Consider the following 16,493-nt stretch of genomic DNA (forward strand, 5'->3'; position numbering starts at 1 on the left):
GGAAGTTCCAGGTGAGTAGTAATTATAGTACATGGCACCGTTTTAGTCCCTTTTAAAATTTATTAACATTAAGTTTATTATTAAATAAAATTTTAAATTAATATTTTAATAAATATTTTATATGTGATTTTCTAGAGTTTTATTTTATTATTGAATTTTATTTCGATTTTGATTAAATAATTGATTTTTTCAACTATCTCTGTATTAGATCCATTAGGATTTCGGAAACAGGCCTTCAATGTATTTATATTTATTGATATTTGACTATATAATTTATTGATGTGTTACTGAATTGATTTGAGATTGACTTGATTTTATTGACTCTCTGAAACTATTGAAATACACTATTGGAATTGCACTATCAGTTATTATTTGCTATCTGAAATTTTTTATTGATTTTGATTGATTTGTACTGTAACACCCCAAAAAAAATTTTAAATTTATGAGCATTTTTTGTATTTTAATTTTATTTAAATTTTAGGAATTTTTTTGAGATTTTTTGGATTTTAAAAATCGGGTTCGATTTTCCAAAAATATAAACTTTGATGAATTTTAAAAATTAATTTAAAGACCACGTGGCAAAACTAAAAATATATTTGGAGTCTACGTATTTTTCTGAGTTTTCTGGAATTTTTTCGGAATTTTTGGACCTCGTTTTCGGTCCCGAGGTAAAGTAAAAATTTAAAATTTTGTATTTCGAATCGAACCGGCCGAATCGGACCGGACTGGATCGGACCGATCGAATCGGACCGGCTCCCTCCCCTTTTTCTTCCTCCCCCGCGCGTCCGACCTCCTCCCCTTCTCTCTCTCTTTTCTCTCTCCTCCCTCCTCCCCTTGCCGCGCCGCCACCTCCCCTGCCTTCCCACCTCTCCGGCGCCCCACCTCGGTCCTCCCCCACGACCGGCCGCCGCCTAGAACGCCGGAGACGGCCTCAGAAAGGACACGCAGCGCGCGCGGGACGCCTGGACTTCCCGGCCAAAATCCGGCCGATCCGGCCACCAATTGGACCGGATCTTGTGTCTAAAATCATCTACTCGGCGAGAGCTTTCCATAGACACCAAGAACACCAAAATCCATCGAGCGGTTTGTCCAATTTTTGCCCGGGAAGTTTTAGCCCATTTTGACTTTCGGGCTAGATTTCTAGCAAACCGTGAATCCCACGTGAAAACCGAGAGTACCAGAGCGTTCCACTCGTCGAGAGCTTCGCGGCGACATAAATTTCGAATTTTTTCGACACTGTTTTTCGATGGGTCCCACGGAACTTCGCAGTGTTTTTCCGAGCATTTAATGAGCTTAGAAAATTCTGAAAAATTTATGTACTAACCCTCGTGTTATGGGCTTCGTGTAGGTATCCTCGATTCGCGGAAATTCGACAGTTGACCAAGTGCGAAATTCGCCGAATGCATCTGGAAAAGTCCCCGAATTGGATCGAGGTTTTGGCTACCCCCCCATTGTCAGACGTCTCGAGCGCGTCCCAGAAGTCGGAATCGGCAAAGGTAAACCCGAACTTTGTTTTTACGTAATTTTCTAGTGCTTAAATAGGATTAAAAATCCATAAAATATTCGTGGTAGCTTAGAAAATTATGATTCTTTTTGCAATCGCTTAGTAATATTGCTAAGGACCGCGGGGCAAAGTTTTAGAATTTTTAGAGCTGATTTGGGCAGTTTTTGCAAAAATGGTCAATTATAAGGATTAAATTGAAATTTTACATATTGTGATGGATGATTGATTTGATGGGCCCAGGAGGGGCTGTGTGATGGGATTGAGTTATGGACATATGGATTGTGAATATAGAAGTGTGTTTTGAGCCCTTTTGCAGGTTGGGTAGGTCCTAGGTATAGGGGAGACTCTGCCGGATTTTCGGCACGACTTATGACGTATTGGTCTTTTTCTTTGTTTGTATTGAGTCAAATTTATTAAATGATTGTAATAAAATTGTCAGGTGAGCCGGGACAGCCTTCTTCCTCCGCCCAGCCGCCTCAGTGACCATCGTCAAGTCTGTGAGTAAAATATTAATTTTAATTGTAATTTCACTATTATTATATGTTCAAGTATGCCCATGCATCACTTATATGCATATATTTATGTAGTTAAACTCTAGGCACGATTTATGTTGCATTGATAACTGTTAAAGTGCCATGGATGTTGTTGTGGCAATTTGGAGCTGTGTGCGTGCGTTGGCGTGCGTGTGATGTGGTGTGGACTATGGATAGGACGGGTAGTCACGGCTTGAGTTCTTCGCTGGGACCCTCGATTTGGTTTATTAAGCGAAAGTCCGGCTTGAGTTCTTCGCTGGCACCAGGTTGGATTTAAGAGAGTCAGATAGGGATCAGCTCCCATATATTATGATTGATGCTACAGGGTGCGTGAGTGCTCCAAATTACCTTTTTGATGTTATGATGTGAAAATGTTGTTGATGTTGCATTTCACTCTACAGGATGCATTAGTTTTAGATAGTTATAGAGATTATGGTTAAAATTAATATTTTACTCTCTGAGTCGAACGCTCATTCCTGTTCAAAAATTTTTCCAGGCCACAGGAGGATATTTTTGAGGTTAACCTGCTTTCTCCCTCGCAGGTCGATTACTAATGTTTGTATAAACTTGTTAGATCTTAAAATTTCCGCATGTGTTAGAAATATTTATTTGATTTGGGTCTGTAAACTAAATTATTATTTTGGACCTGTAAACTTAATATTCTATGCATGTTTGATGGATTGGATGAGGAAGCTGAGCTCCCATTTATTTTTATGCTGATGAGTATGTGGAGGGTGAGCTGAGCTCCCCAATTGAGTATTTATTGTGTTTACAGGTCGGGTGAGTCGAAAACTCTCCGTTGGAAAGTCCATTTTATGGCCGGACTCTGTTCGTTTAGTTTCTTGAAATTGGGCCCAAATGGGCCTTAGAATTGGGAAAAATAAACAGTTAGGCTTACTACGGGCCTCGGGGGCTTTAGGCTGGCCCAGGTCCTAGTGCCGGTCCGGCCCATAGGTTGGGTCGTGACAAATGTGGTATCAGAGCCTAGGCTCCAGATTCTTAGGGAATGTTGTTTAAAGTGTTGGGAAGAGTCTACTAGGAGTCACATGCGGAAAAATAGGGTCCACATTCGTCTTGCATTGTCATCTTTGCTTCTAGTTTCTGCTTCAAATAATTATGTATAAATATGAGTCCATAGAGCTGTGTAACAAGCAGTTTTGAATTTTTGTGGGCTAATGCTGCTGAATTTCAGGAAAATGCGTAGAAGCAGGAGAGCTGCCACTGCACCAGAACCAGATGTGCCCGACGAGGTGTTTCGACAGATGAGGCGCCGCCAGAGGAGGCGGGGTAGGAGGCCTAGAGCTGCTCAAGTAGAGGAGCAGCCACCCCCAGTATAGGATCAGTCCTTTATGGCACAGGGTCCCATGGACCCCATGGCAGCTACTCTAGCTGGGTTGCAGAGAACCATCGATATGATGGCACAATATATGGTCCACCCTCCACAGCAGCAGCAGTCCACCGCACCAAGAGGAGAACCTTACAAACAGATCATCAATTTCAAGAAATTGGTGCCTGGTACTTATGATGTGTCAGACGATGCATATCGGTTTTTGGATTCCTGCATGTGCAGAATGAATTGCGATTGGTGATAGAAGACTAATAGAGTGTATACAGCATGTCATGGGGCCTATGCCTAGACAATGGATGAATGACTACGTGTTACCTCGGATGGAGGGTTTGTCGTGGATTTAGTTTGTGGAACTGTTCATCAATCGGTTTGTGCCAGAAAGCTTCAGACATCAGAAACAGTGGGCCTTTGAGGCCTTAAGACAGAATGGCAGTGCAGAGATGAATATGCTACTGCACTTTACGAAATTGAGCAGATATGCCCCTACAGCAGTAGCTACAGAAACTATGAAGGTGAAGAGATTCCTAAAAGGGCTTGACAGGAGATATGCGAACCTGGCCATGATGTCTGATCAGTCTTTTGATGTAGTGGTTGATCGAGCTAGACAGATCGAGATTAGCTATGCTATGGATGACAGCGGAAGAGCAAAGAAAAACAGAGCAGAGGGTTCTACCGGTGTTCCCCAAATGGGTACTCCAGACAGTGGTGGCCAGAGTAATTACAGAGGAAAAAGTAGGAACAAGAAGAGTGGTTTTAGACACAAACCTCGAGGGTTCGACTGATACGGATCCAAAGAAGTGGTCACAGCTCAGTGGCAGCAGCCTGGTCCAGTTCAGATCTTCCTTAGCACCTTGTGCACAGTGTGGAAGAGGACATTCGGGACCTTGTTTGATGGGTTCAGGAGTATGCTTCAGGTGTGGCCAACCAGGTCACTTTGCTAGAGAATGCCCGTGTTCAAGGAGCCACGATGGGGTCACGAGGTTCTCTGCAAATGTTCCTCGCCAGTATCCGGTGCTTCGGCATGGCAGTGGGCCGATTTAGTGGCCAACAAGGCCGAGGACAAGGGGGACGTGGATTTGGATTGGTACCTGTGCCCAGTATCTATTTCTGTTATCTGGCCCCACCGGGTAGACTATCACGGTATTAGGTTGCATTATCGAGTCATGCATCATTGCAGTTTATGGTTTGCATTAGTATCATATGCATTGATATCTGTGAAGGAGAAGGAAGGTATCTGATATCTGGTAGCGCGCTTACCATCTGACCTTTGGTGATGTGGGGTATGATCACCCTAGTGCACTGTACCATAAAATTTTTATTGAATGAATTTCTTTTATATATATGTTTTTTTAAGTTATTTTATTAATGATTTTTAACAGCATGAGCATGATTTTATTGAATAGAAAATTTATTGTGAAATAAATCAAGCGTCTACCTATTCCTATTCCGTTGTGTGCTATAATTATCATTCACTGAGCATCTAGCTCAAACCACGTTTTCTCTGCATTATCCTGCTTTGCATCGGAGAATTCTGCAGCTGATCCAAATATTAAGTCCATTTTCTGGAGAGGGACAACTTTGATTTGGTTTATTGAATAGTTTAAGTTTTTATTGAAATCTGTAGAGACTCCGCAGTTTACTTATGGGATATTTATGATGTTTATTCAGCATTTGGTTATTTGAATTTTGTCTATTTTTGGGATTAGTAAGTGACAATATGTTCATTCAAGATACTCTGATAAGGCTTGCATGATTTAACAATACTTAAATTATGTGCCGGTCACGATTCAGAATTTTGGGTCGTGACACTAATATACCTACTCAACTAAATTAACCAATCAAATTCTGTAAGATATCATATATAAATTATATATAAATTATTTAAACCGCAATTAATTTGAAATAATTTAAATTTAAATTATTTATGAAATTGAAAGTTAATCTTATAATCAAACTGTTAATTTAAAAATTAAGTAAATAAAATTAATTTTTTAAAAATTAATTAGTTAACACAAAATCACTCACAACCTATAAATTAACTGAAAATTTTATGAACGACTTGTACTTTAGTGATATTTGAATCATCTTTAAAATTATGAGGTTTTGAGTTTGTATAAATTCAAGGTAAATTATATAAATCATTTTTAAATTTAGGGAGTTGTTTCATTTCTATTCTAATTACAATTTGTTACAATAAAATTCTTTAGTTTCAATTTATTTTAAGAAAAATCTATGTAACCTGAAATACTAGATTTATAAGTTAAAAAGAATGAAATTATCATTTTATCTCTTTTAAAAATAAAATCACTATTTTGCCCATTCATTTCTTTTATCTTTTCCTCTTTTTTTATAATTAAATTGATTAATAATCATACATCAATAAAATTTTTTTATTTTATTAATTAAATATTTTAATAAAATTATTAATTATTATTAATAAAAAATTAATTAATTTGAAATTATCAACCAATTCCTCTACAATTGTCTCCAAATTTCCCTGTTGCTATCATTCCTCCATCTCTCTTCTTTCCTCTTGATTCTTGTTTCGATTTAGCTTCGATTATTCTTCTTTATTCGGTTGAGCTTCATTCCTCTTACTAATCACCCACAAGCCACAATCACCCATGATAGGTGATGATTGACCCGCAGAGTGCTTTCGAATCTCGATTCATTTCTTTCCCTACTGACCCGTTATCGTCCACTCAACCCCCCTTCTTTCTTTACGTGCATCCTCTAATCTCACCACTTCGCAATTCGAAGGCTAGATGTCGTCGTCTCCATTTATTTGTTATTGGCTTATTTCTGTTGAAGTCGAATGAGAGAAGAACAACCGAAATTTTATTTAGATTTAGTGCTGAGTTAGGGCCTGTTTGGTAATATTAGCTATTCTAGTAGTTGTTAATTATTTTAATAGCGATCAACTGTTTTATTAGCTGTTAGCTATTAATTATCAATAGTTAACTATTTATATAACTGTTAAAGTAGAAATATTCGATAAAAATAGCTGTTGAATTAGTTGTTAAATATAAAAATAGTGATAAAATTTTATTGATCATAATCAAAATGCTCCATTAACCTCTAAAAGTTATGAAATATAGCTTTTTTTAAATCACTCCCTCGACCTCTAAAAGCTAATATAAACATCATGTCACCAAATAGTATAAATAGAAAAAGTATTATTTTGATTTGAATCAAAACACTAAAAGTTATTTTAAAAGCTGCGACGGAAAAAAGTCTTACTGTGAGATTGGAACCCTGGATTCAAATATTGAATTGGGAACGTTTTGTGGCAAGAATTTGATGTTAAATATATATATTTTTTAATTATTAGTCTATAAATTCAATTTTTGACTGAAAATTTTTTTTAAAAAAATTACATAGAAGATTAATATTTTTCAAAATTAAAGAAAATAATTTTAAATATAACTGAAATGCAAAATTATATGAGGGATGGCCATTATATAGAAGATCAATGGAACTAACAATGTGTATATTTTTTTATCATCGGATTTTAGTTAGTGGACGTCTCACCCAATTAACAGAGACATTGCAAGCATGTGTGAAAAATACATGTAGACTGCTTCTATGTGCAATCTCCAATGGGATTTTTTTATTATTATTATTTTTTACCATTGAAGTCTTGATGATTTAATGGCAAAATCAGACAAGATTGCTATCTTCGGACCAGAAGACCTAAATTCAAGTCATCATCGTTAATTTGGTTTTTTTTACTTACTATCAACATATCTTGAAAATCAGTTTTTGCACATCAAACTTAAATCTTCTTTCCAAATGATTTTAAGGGTTCATTTCTCCATATTAATCTAATGCATTCAAGAATAATAATTTTATAAGGTAGGAGTGTTAAATATGAAGACTTGACTCCCTCTTAAACTAGTTTTTAAAAATAAACGAGAATGAGTTCATTTTCTCTATATAGCATTAGAGTCGATCATTATCTTAATATTAAGTCAATTACAAATATTCAATCTTGTAAACTTTATGTTTCAAATATTCATTCTTAAGTGTGACAGATGAGGGGATATATTGTTTCATATGGATCAGATACCAAAAGTGCTAAATACAAAAATTTAGACAATATTTCACTTTAACTAGCTTTTAACTTTAAATTAGACTTAGTTCATTTTTTTTATATAATGTTTTCCAATAAAGTAAAATCTTGATTAATAATAAAAATGGAAAAATTCTTATCTATACTTGCTAAATTAACTTGTTTGATGTAACAACCTGAAATTTTTAAAATTTTAAATAAAATAAAAAGGAAATAATATGTTATTAATATTATAAGATTTATTTGAATTGATTTTAAAAATAAAGGAAGTTAATAATAATAAATAAATTGATAATAAATAAATTAATTAAAGTTAATTTATTAAATGTGAATAAAATAATTAAATTTTTCTAGATTATATTATTTTTATCATTACTAGAATTTTATTAAACTTTAACATAATAAAATAATTTTGGACCTAATTATAAATTTCTAAAAAGTTGAGAGACTAATAGTATAATTAGAAATTAAAAAAAAAACTCAAAAAACACTGCGCATCAACCCCCCCCCCCCCCCCAGCTCTCCTTCTCTCTCCCCGACTCTCCCTCCTCCCTCTCGTTTTTCTCCTTGCCGGTGACCACTTCAGTGTCGACCAGTCCATCTCCAGCTGTCACACCTTACCCCTCTGTAAGGCATAACATGATCCCATAGAATACCTAATGAACTATCGAACTTCACCTATCGATAATTCATTAAGTACACTACAAGGGATTTTAAAACTATTTTCTTACATTTTGGAAGTTGTGAGCATTTTTGTAGGAATTCAAAGCTCATAAACCAGTAAGAATTTTTGTCCATTTTAAATTTTACTGCAAATTTTATAAAAATTTTGACAGAGTTTTATCTGTATTTTGAGAAAACAATTCTTCAAATACCTGTGAAAAATACTTCCAATAATTTTACACAACTCCCAACCACCAAATAATTTAAGAGTCAACTCAATTTAATCCACTTCAAAAATAATTCCACAATCCAATCAAAGTTTATCATCTCAAAATATTTAATAACTTCATTCACATTGCATAAAGTATGAAATTCACAAACTACAAAAGTTAATTTACAAAAAGTTCCAAAAATAATATTATTATAATTTATTATACAACTGCTCACTTTACATTGATACTTATGACATTACAGTATTTACATCAAAATAACTACAAGGGTATAAAACAATACCCGTACAAAAGCGTTCAAGAGTTCTTGTCAATCCCGCAGCTCACTCTGCTGCTTTCTCTTTGCTCTTATCTGCGATAGCAAAACAAGCTATCGCTGAGTATAAAAATACTTAGTAGTGCACAATAAAAATTTGAAATATAATACATAAATCATTCATTATCAAAACACAATTTAAATATTTCTCAATCACATTTCACAAATTATCAAAGCTCATAATAACACAATTTAGTCAAATAATTTAAGAAACACAGTATTGCCAATTCATACATAACTTAAGCCATGACACAAAATTTCCGATCAATGCCGCGTTGTACACCACGACAAAGCAATCTACAACCCCACTAATCGAAATCAATGAGGGAGGTGGCTAGCTAGCTAATGAGTACTCATCCGATCTACAACCTCAATTGGTAAACCACAGAGAGAGGAAAATAATCGATCTCACCCCATAAATGGAGGAGGAATAATAAGGCACTGTCATGCTAAGTGTGAATCAAAAATCAATTTCAAACATTTTATTCAAATGATTCGTGAGAAATCTAATAAATTTTCAAAGTCATAATTTCATTCACAAGATGGCAACACAATTCATAATTAACTTCAAATTTTCATAAATCACACTAAATCAATTTTTCAATGACAAAGGTTCAAATAAGGTTTATTGTGCACCAACCTGACGTGAGTCACCTCTAGGCCTTGACTCAGTCTCTCAGAGCTTTTAAGTCTTTTTCAGCTGAAACACACAGTTTCACAGTGTTTCAGTACCATAACTTAGCATAAATCCAAAAATAAATTTAACTTCACTTTTACCTAGCTCTAATGTGCCAAATTCGATGTTCTCGAAATTTTTGTGTTTTGGGTTACTATTCACTACACTATTCAAGTCAAATTGTTGACTTTCTAAGGCTTAATAGGTATGGGAATTCCAACTTCACCTACATACCACATTTTGGTCACCAAACTTGTTGGTTTTGGTCATTTTCTCAACACTTAAGTCTTTTAGGCAAAATTATCAATTTTTAGTTTTTGGTGTCTTGATTACACTATTCCATTGGTTATTTTACTGTTGGAATTTGGCAAAACTTCCTTCATAGAAAATGTTCCTTATTGTCTTAAGTTTATTCTCCTTTTTGAATCACTCCAATTGGAGTTTTTTAGCTCAAGTTATATGCAATTTACGTTTACTGTTCATGCTACAGAATTTAGTTCTGCAGATTTATTACTCTAAATTTGTTCAGTAATTTGATCAAGTTAAGTCCATAATTTGGTCTAATTTTCTTCATATGAAATGTTTTACTATGTCTTAGGTTTCCATCGGTTCAAGAATCACCTAAATCAGAGTTTTCTAGAGAGAGTTATAGCCATTGAAACTTTACTGTTCATATGGCAATTCTGCAGTTCTGCAGATTCAGTGACTCAACTTTGCTCAGTAATTTGATTGGGTTAATAGCATAATTTGGGTTTGTGTTCTTCATGAAAGTTTTAGATCTATATCTCATCTAACCCCTGGTAAAATTTCAGGTAATTTTGACCTGCCTAGCTCGAGTTATGACCAAATGAACAAACACTATTCATTTGGTCAGTTTGTGTAGGACAGCCTGCAATTTTTCAACTTTGGTCAATTTGTTCACTAGGTTTTAGTCACTTTTTGGGCATGCTTCCCAGATGAAAATTATTTCATTTAGTGCCTATTTTCATTCTCAATTGATCCCATACTAATTGAACTTGTAAAATTTCATTTTTAGTCCCTCAAAGTTGACTTTTGGTCATGCTGCATACCCAATCTGAATTTGGCTTTGATTCAAATACTTCTAACATACTTAATTAGGTCACAAATGACCATTTCTCACTTCACATTAGGTCAAAGACACAATTTACAAGTTTCTCACATTTTTTGTCTCTAAACCCTAATGTCCAAAACCCTAAGTTTGTCCAATCTTCACAATTCATGTAATCTAAATATACAATTCACATATATAACATCTATTCACCAAGATTTCATGTTTAACCTAACTAATTACCATCAAAACCTTAGGGTTCCATGGCTGCCACATTCTCTCTTTCCTTATTTAAGCATGGTTTCCTTTATTTCTAATGCAATTTCATCACACATAAACTTAAATTCATGAATTCAATAAGAATCTAAACTTGATGTTGCACTTACCTCAATTTGTAGATTCCCTAGTTCTTCAATTCTCCAAGTTTTCTCTCCCTTCTTGCTCCCAAAGTGTTTATCTAGGTCTAAGGGTAAGATTTAATGTTGGGATTTAGGGGATTTAGGGAAAGGAACCAAAGAGTTCAAGCTTTTGTTCCTTAAAAATGGTGGAAGAAAAAATGAGAAAGAGAGGAGAGAAAATTAGGGCGGCACTTAGGAAGAAGAAGACCAAAAAATGATTTTTTTCATTTCTTTTTTTGTTATTTTATGTCTCATTAACAATAATTGACTTGGTCAATTTGGGTAGGCAAATTAAAATTGTATTTTGACATCATGATGATGTCATCCAATGAGGTAAGCATGAGTTAATAAACTTTTTTCAATTTTCTTTTTCTTTTATATTTATTTTTTTTCATTAGTTCTTTAATTTAATTCCCGACTCCGAAATTTTTTTTTCTCTGATTTTATTTGACAACTAGGTCAGGAGTCAGCTCTCGGGGTTAATTGACCAAATTACCCCTCGCCGGTTTATCCCTGTTTGCAAATAATTTAGTATTTCTTCCGGCTCCCTGACCTAATTATTTAACTGGCTTAACAGTTCTTTTTCGTGATTTTCTTTTTTCTACTGTGTTCGTAATAGTCCTAAGGACCGCAGCGTCACATTTTACGGTTCGAAATTTGAGTTTAAAATGGCTTCGCAGTCGTTCCCGAGACGGTCACCCATCGCTGTGACTCTCGGCTCGTTTAACTTCTTATGTTCTATTTTTCTTATTTATACTTAACTAATTGGCAATTACTAATTATTTGTATTTATGACTTCTCTAGTTGTCTTAAGTGTGGTTCTAATCCCCTTAATTGTCCGAACCGACACTGGTCACTGGAACAGTGAAATATACCAGGCTATACAAATAGGGGTGTTACACCAGCAGCCATGGACGCCGGCCAAAGCTCCTCCAGCTGCCGGAATGAAGAGAAAAGAGAGGAACCCTTGCGACGGGGAGAGGACATTCCAAGGCCGTTTCCGGCCATCTCTGACGACGGGAAGATAGAGGACACCGGCAGCAAGCTTCTGGCAGCACTGGGTTCCTTGTCCGACCAAGACTCGCCGGTTTTAATGGAGTTTTCCAGCAAGAAACGAAGAGAGAGAAAGAGGAGAGAGAAAGTGACGGCAGTGGCTTTCCGGCCACTTTTCCGGCTATCCGACTGTCGGATCGAAAATTCGAGGCCACCGATGGACTCAGGACGACGAGATCTTCGAGATAGAATTGGTCCCGCTCTGATAGGACACCGTTTGAAAAAGGCGATAATCGGACAGTCCATATCGCTTGGTGAGATTTTCGCACTTTTTCGATTCTCAAAATTTAAAAATAATTTTATGATAATTATTAACACAATTTAGATTTAATTTAAGTGCAATCGGATCGAGGATAGCTCACCGGCGTTGGGACCGCATTTTCAGCCAGATCCGGTTACCCAACGGCCCGTCTCAGAACGTGGTCGATATTACAATCAATCCTAGCATTTTCAGACGTTTTGGATGCGTTCCAGGTGTCAGAATTGATATAGATAAACCCGAACTCCAAGTTACTCATTTTCGGCTAATACCGATTTAGAATAAAATTCATAAAATATTTGCAGATGATCAAAAAATTATAATTCCTTTTGCGTTAGCTCTATAATATTGCTAAGGACCGTATGGAAAAATTTTATAATTTTTAGAGCTTGTCGGAGTGAATTTTTATGAAATATCAATTATAGTGATCAAAACGTAATTTTTCAAGTTTATGACTATTGACTATTTGGGTGGGCCCAAGAGGGGCCTTGTGATGTGATTGAGTTGTGATTATGTGATTTGCGGATTTAGAAGTGTTATTTGAATCTTCTTGCAGGTTGGGTAGGTCCTAGGTATAGGGAAGACTTTGCCGGATTTCCGGCATGAATTAGGCTGCCTATTATTTTTTTAGAGTTTTATTTTGACTTAGTACTAATAAATTTATAATTTAATTATTTAGGTGATCGATATTACTATTTTCCTCCATCCAGCAGCCACAATAGTCATCAGTGTACTGTGAGTAAAATATTAATTTTAATTGTAATTTCGATATTATTATATGTTTAAGCATGCCCATGCACCACTTATAAATATATATATATATATGTAGTTAAATACTAGGCATGATTTATATTGCATTCTTAATTGATGAATTGTCATGGGTATTGTTTGTGGTAATTTGGAGCAGTGTGTGTGCGTTGGCGTGCGTGTGGTATAGTGTTGGATATGGACAGGACGGGTAGACATGGCTTGAGAGATACTTGCTGGGACCCGGTCCTTCGGGGTAGACATGGCTTGAGAGATTCGCTGGGACCTCGTATTTGGTTTATTATGCGAAAGTCCGGCTTGAGATCTTCACTGGCAAAGGTTGGATTAAGAGAGTTGTATAGGGGATCAGCTCCCATATATGTATTGTTTAACGTTATCGGATGTGTGAGTGCTCCAAATTACCTTTTTGCTAATTGTGATATGAATTGTATGAAAAATTTATGAGGATGTTGCATATCACTCTACAGGGTGCATTAGCTTTAGATAGCTATAGAAATTATGATTGAAATTGGTATTTCACTATCTGAGTCGAACACTTACTTCTGTTCACTTTATTTTTTCAGGCTACAGGAGGAAACCTTTTTCAAAATAACTTGTTCCCTTCCTCGTAGGTTATGAAAAAATTTATTAACTGTATTATTATTATCTAAATTTGCAATTTATAACTCCGCATGTACTAGTAGTAGCATTAATCCTGTCAGGGACTGCATGAATTTAAGTTTTTGTATTAACAAATGAAAAATTTTTATGAGTTTTAAATAGTTTGTAAATAATGTAACAAGGTTGAGCTGGCTCCCATAATTTTAGTTTCTGATAATTACTGGGTTAAGTTGGCTCGAAATAAAATTATAACAGTTTAATTTAAATTATTTTATATGCATATTGGGCTTAAATTGTGAGCCTGGTAATGTGTTTGAGAATAGTAAGATTTACTACAGGCCTCGGGGGCTTTACGCCGACTCAGGTCCTAGTACCGGCCCGAGCCATAGGTTAGGTCGTGATATTTGATTATTAATTTAATTTTATTATTTACTCTACATCCACAAATGTACTTTATCAACTTAAGTTATAATTAACATAATTATAATATATATTACACTATTATTTCCGATAAAATACTTTAATTTTGTGTTTGCTTTATCAGCCTGTATTCTTCTTCTTCATGTGGTGTAGGTATGTACTTGTTACGTTTGCATGTGTGCCAAGTCAAGAATTCAGCCAAGACAAACATATATATATAATTATTAAATTTTGAATTTAAATTTTAATTAAAGTTAAATTAATATAAAAATATAATAAATTTGGGTATACTTTTTAATAACTGGGTTTTTATTTCCTTAATTTATTAATTTTGATAAAATATAAATATTAAGAATCTTTGATATATTGAAGTCTAAAATATAAAATAAGTATGGTAATTTGATGGTTAATTTAATAAGATGGTTTTATTTTATTTTAGTTTGATGATTTGTTATATTAGCATAATAATTAAATATTATCTCTAGTTAAAAGTGTAAAGAGAGATAACGATTAATTATCTAATAGTCCACCACATTAAATACCACCTCAAATTTTATGGTGATGAGATTAATCAATGATCCTAGGTTCATAATTATGATCATAATACTCAGAGAATCCCTCTCTTTTCCTTAAAAAAGGAAGTCTAAAAAAGTCAACATCAACAAAACTTTACTTAACTTCCTACTATCTAGGATTTTGTCTGGCGGCCACTTTGATATTTATTTATTTTTTTTATTTTTCTTAATAAAAAAAAAGGCTAAAAGCCATTAGATCAACTACCAACCTTTGGATAAAAAAAAAAAACCTCTCAACTGTAATTTATGATTTAGCCATTAGAACGACAAAATTATAATTTAATTTATTTATTTTAAAAAAACAATAAATTAATTTTCAATTTATATTTTTTCTTAATAAAATAATTATTTTATGAAAATTTTATGTTAACGAATCCAAAACTATAACAAAATAATTTAATTTTATAATTTTAATATTTATAATAATTTTATCTTCTGATTAATTAAAATTAATTATAGATCCTACCAACTTATATATTTTTTTCTTGAAAAGTAAAAACCCCATTTAATAAGTATATAAAAAAAATAAATATTTATTCCATGGAATCTATAACTGATCAATTAAATATTTTGATTAATTAAAGGGATAGGGTTTGTTATTTGAAATGATAAAATCAATTGTTAATTGCAGAGGTCAAAGCTCAAAACCTCTGATTTAGGCGTATCTCAGACTCGGTGTATCTTACATAAGCTTCTTGTCCCACTCTACATTTCCATTTGTTTCTTTAATATAATATAATTAAAAATAGCATTAAAATTTTGCAAGTATCAGTTTTCAAGAACAAGTTGCTTTTAGTTATACAATGGCTATGCAATAAATTCAGAGAGACAGCATTCATGTGGAAAAGCCACTTGTGCAAGCCATTGGTATAGCTCAAATGGAAAAGAGAATACAAGGAGTTGAAATTCTTTTGGCTTACCACGTGAGAATCAACTTATTATAAACATTTAATGTTTATAAACTGATTTAAACTTACAAATATATAAAAATTTAAAATAATTAGAAGTTGTTGATAAATAATTGATAAATTTGATAAAAAATAACTTATAAGTAAATTTATTGTTAAAATTACAAAAAAAAAATATTAAATGAGGTACATAGTAAAATTTTAAGATTAAATGAAATCGATATAGTATTATCTTTGATTAAACTAACTTATAAATACGATATTTATAAGCACCATAATAAAAAGTCGATCACTTTATTTTTTTTTTTTTAGCTTATAAGTTTAAATAATATTATAAGCAAACATGTCAACTTTTTTTTAGAATTTATAAGTTGATTTGACTAGCATATAAGTTAAAACAAACACAACTATTATAAATTTAATCTTATACTCTCTCTGTTCACTTTTATCTGTCATTTTTTAAAAACTGTTTTATCCATAATTTATTATTTTGAGAAAATTAAAAAGTATTAATTATTTTTTTTAATTTATACTTATCTCCGCTAAAGACAACAAACTATTTATAAAGGGTAAATTAATCAAATTAAATAATATTTTATTATAATTTAAGTAATTTAATTGCCTCTTTAATCATCTTAAAAAATTTTAAATGACAGATAAAAATAAATAAAGGTAGTATAAAATTATTATAGTTATTAAATTAAATATTTAGATTTAGATTTGTACATTTATTATATATATTTTAATTAATTCTAAATAAATTTTAATTAATATTTGATTTATAATTATTAAATTTATTTTTATATAAAATCGATCTTATATTAAATGTATCCTTTTCCATTATTCCGTTAATTCATGGATTCTTTTGTGTTTATTTTGATGGGAAAGTGTAAAACTGTAACACCCCAAAATTTTAAATTTTATTATCTTATGAGTATTTTTGGTATTTTAATTTTATTTAAATTTTAAGAAATTATTTGAGATTTTTCGGATTTTAAAAATCGGGATTGATTTTCCGAAAATATAAATTTTGATGATTTTTAAAAATTAATTTAAAGACCACGTGGCAAAACTAAAAAATATATTTGGAGTCTATGAATT

This window comes from Hevea brasiliensis, chromosome 1 (assembly GCF_030052815.1).
Source record: "Hevea brasiliensis isolate MT/VB/25A 57/8 chromosome 1, ASM3005281v1, whole genome shotgun sequence".
Lineage (NCBI taxonomy): Eukaryota > Viridiplantae > Streptophyta > Magnoliopsida > Malpighiales > Euphorbiaceae > Hevea > Hevea brasiliensis.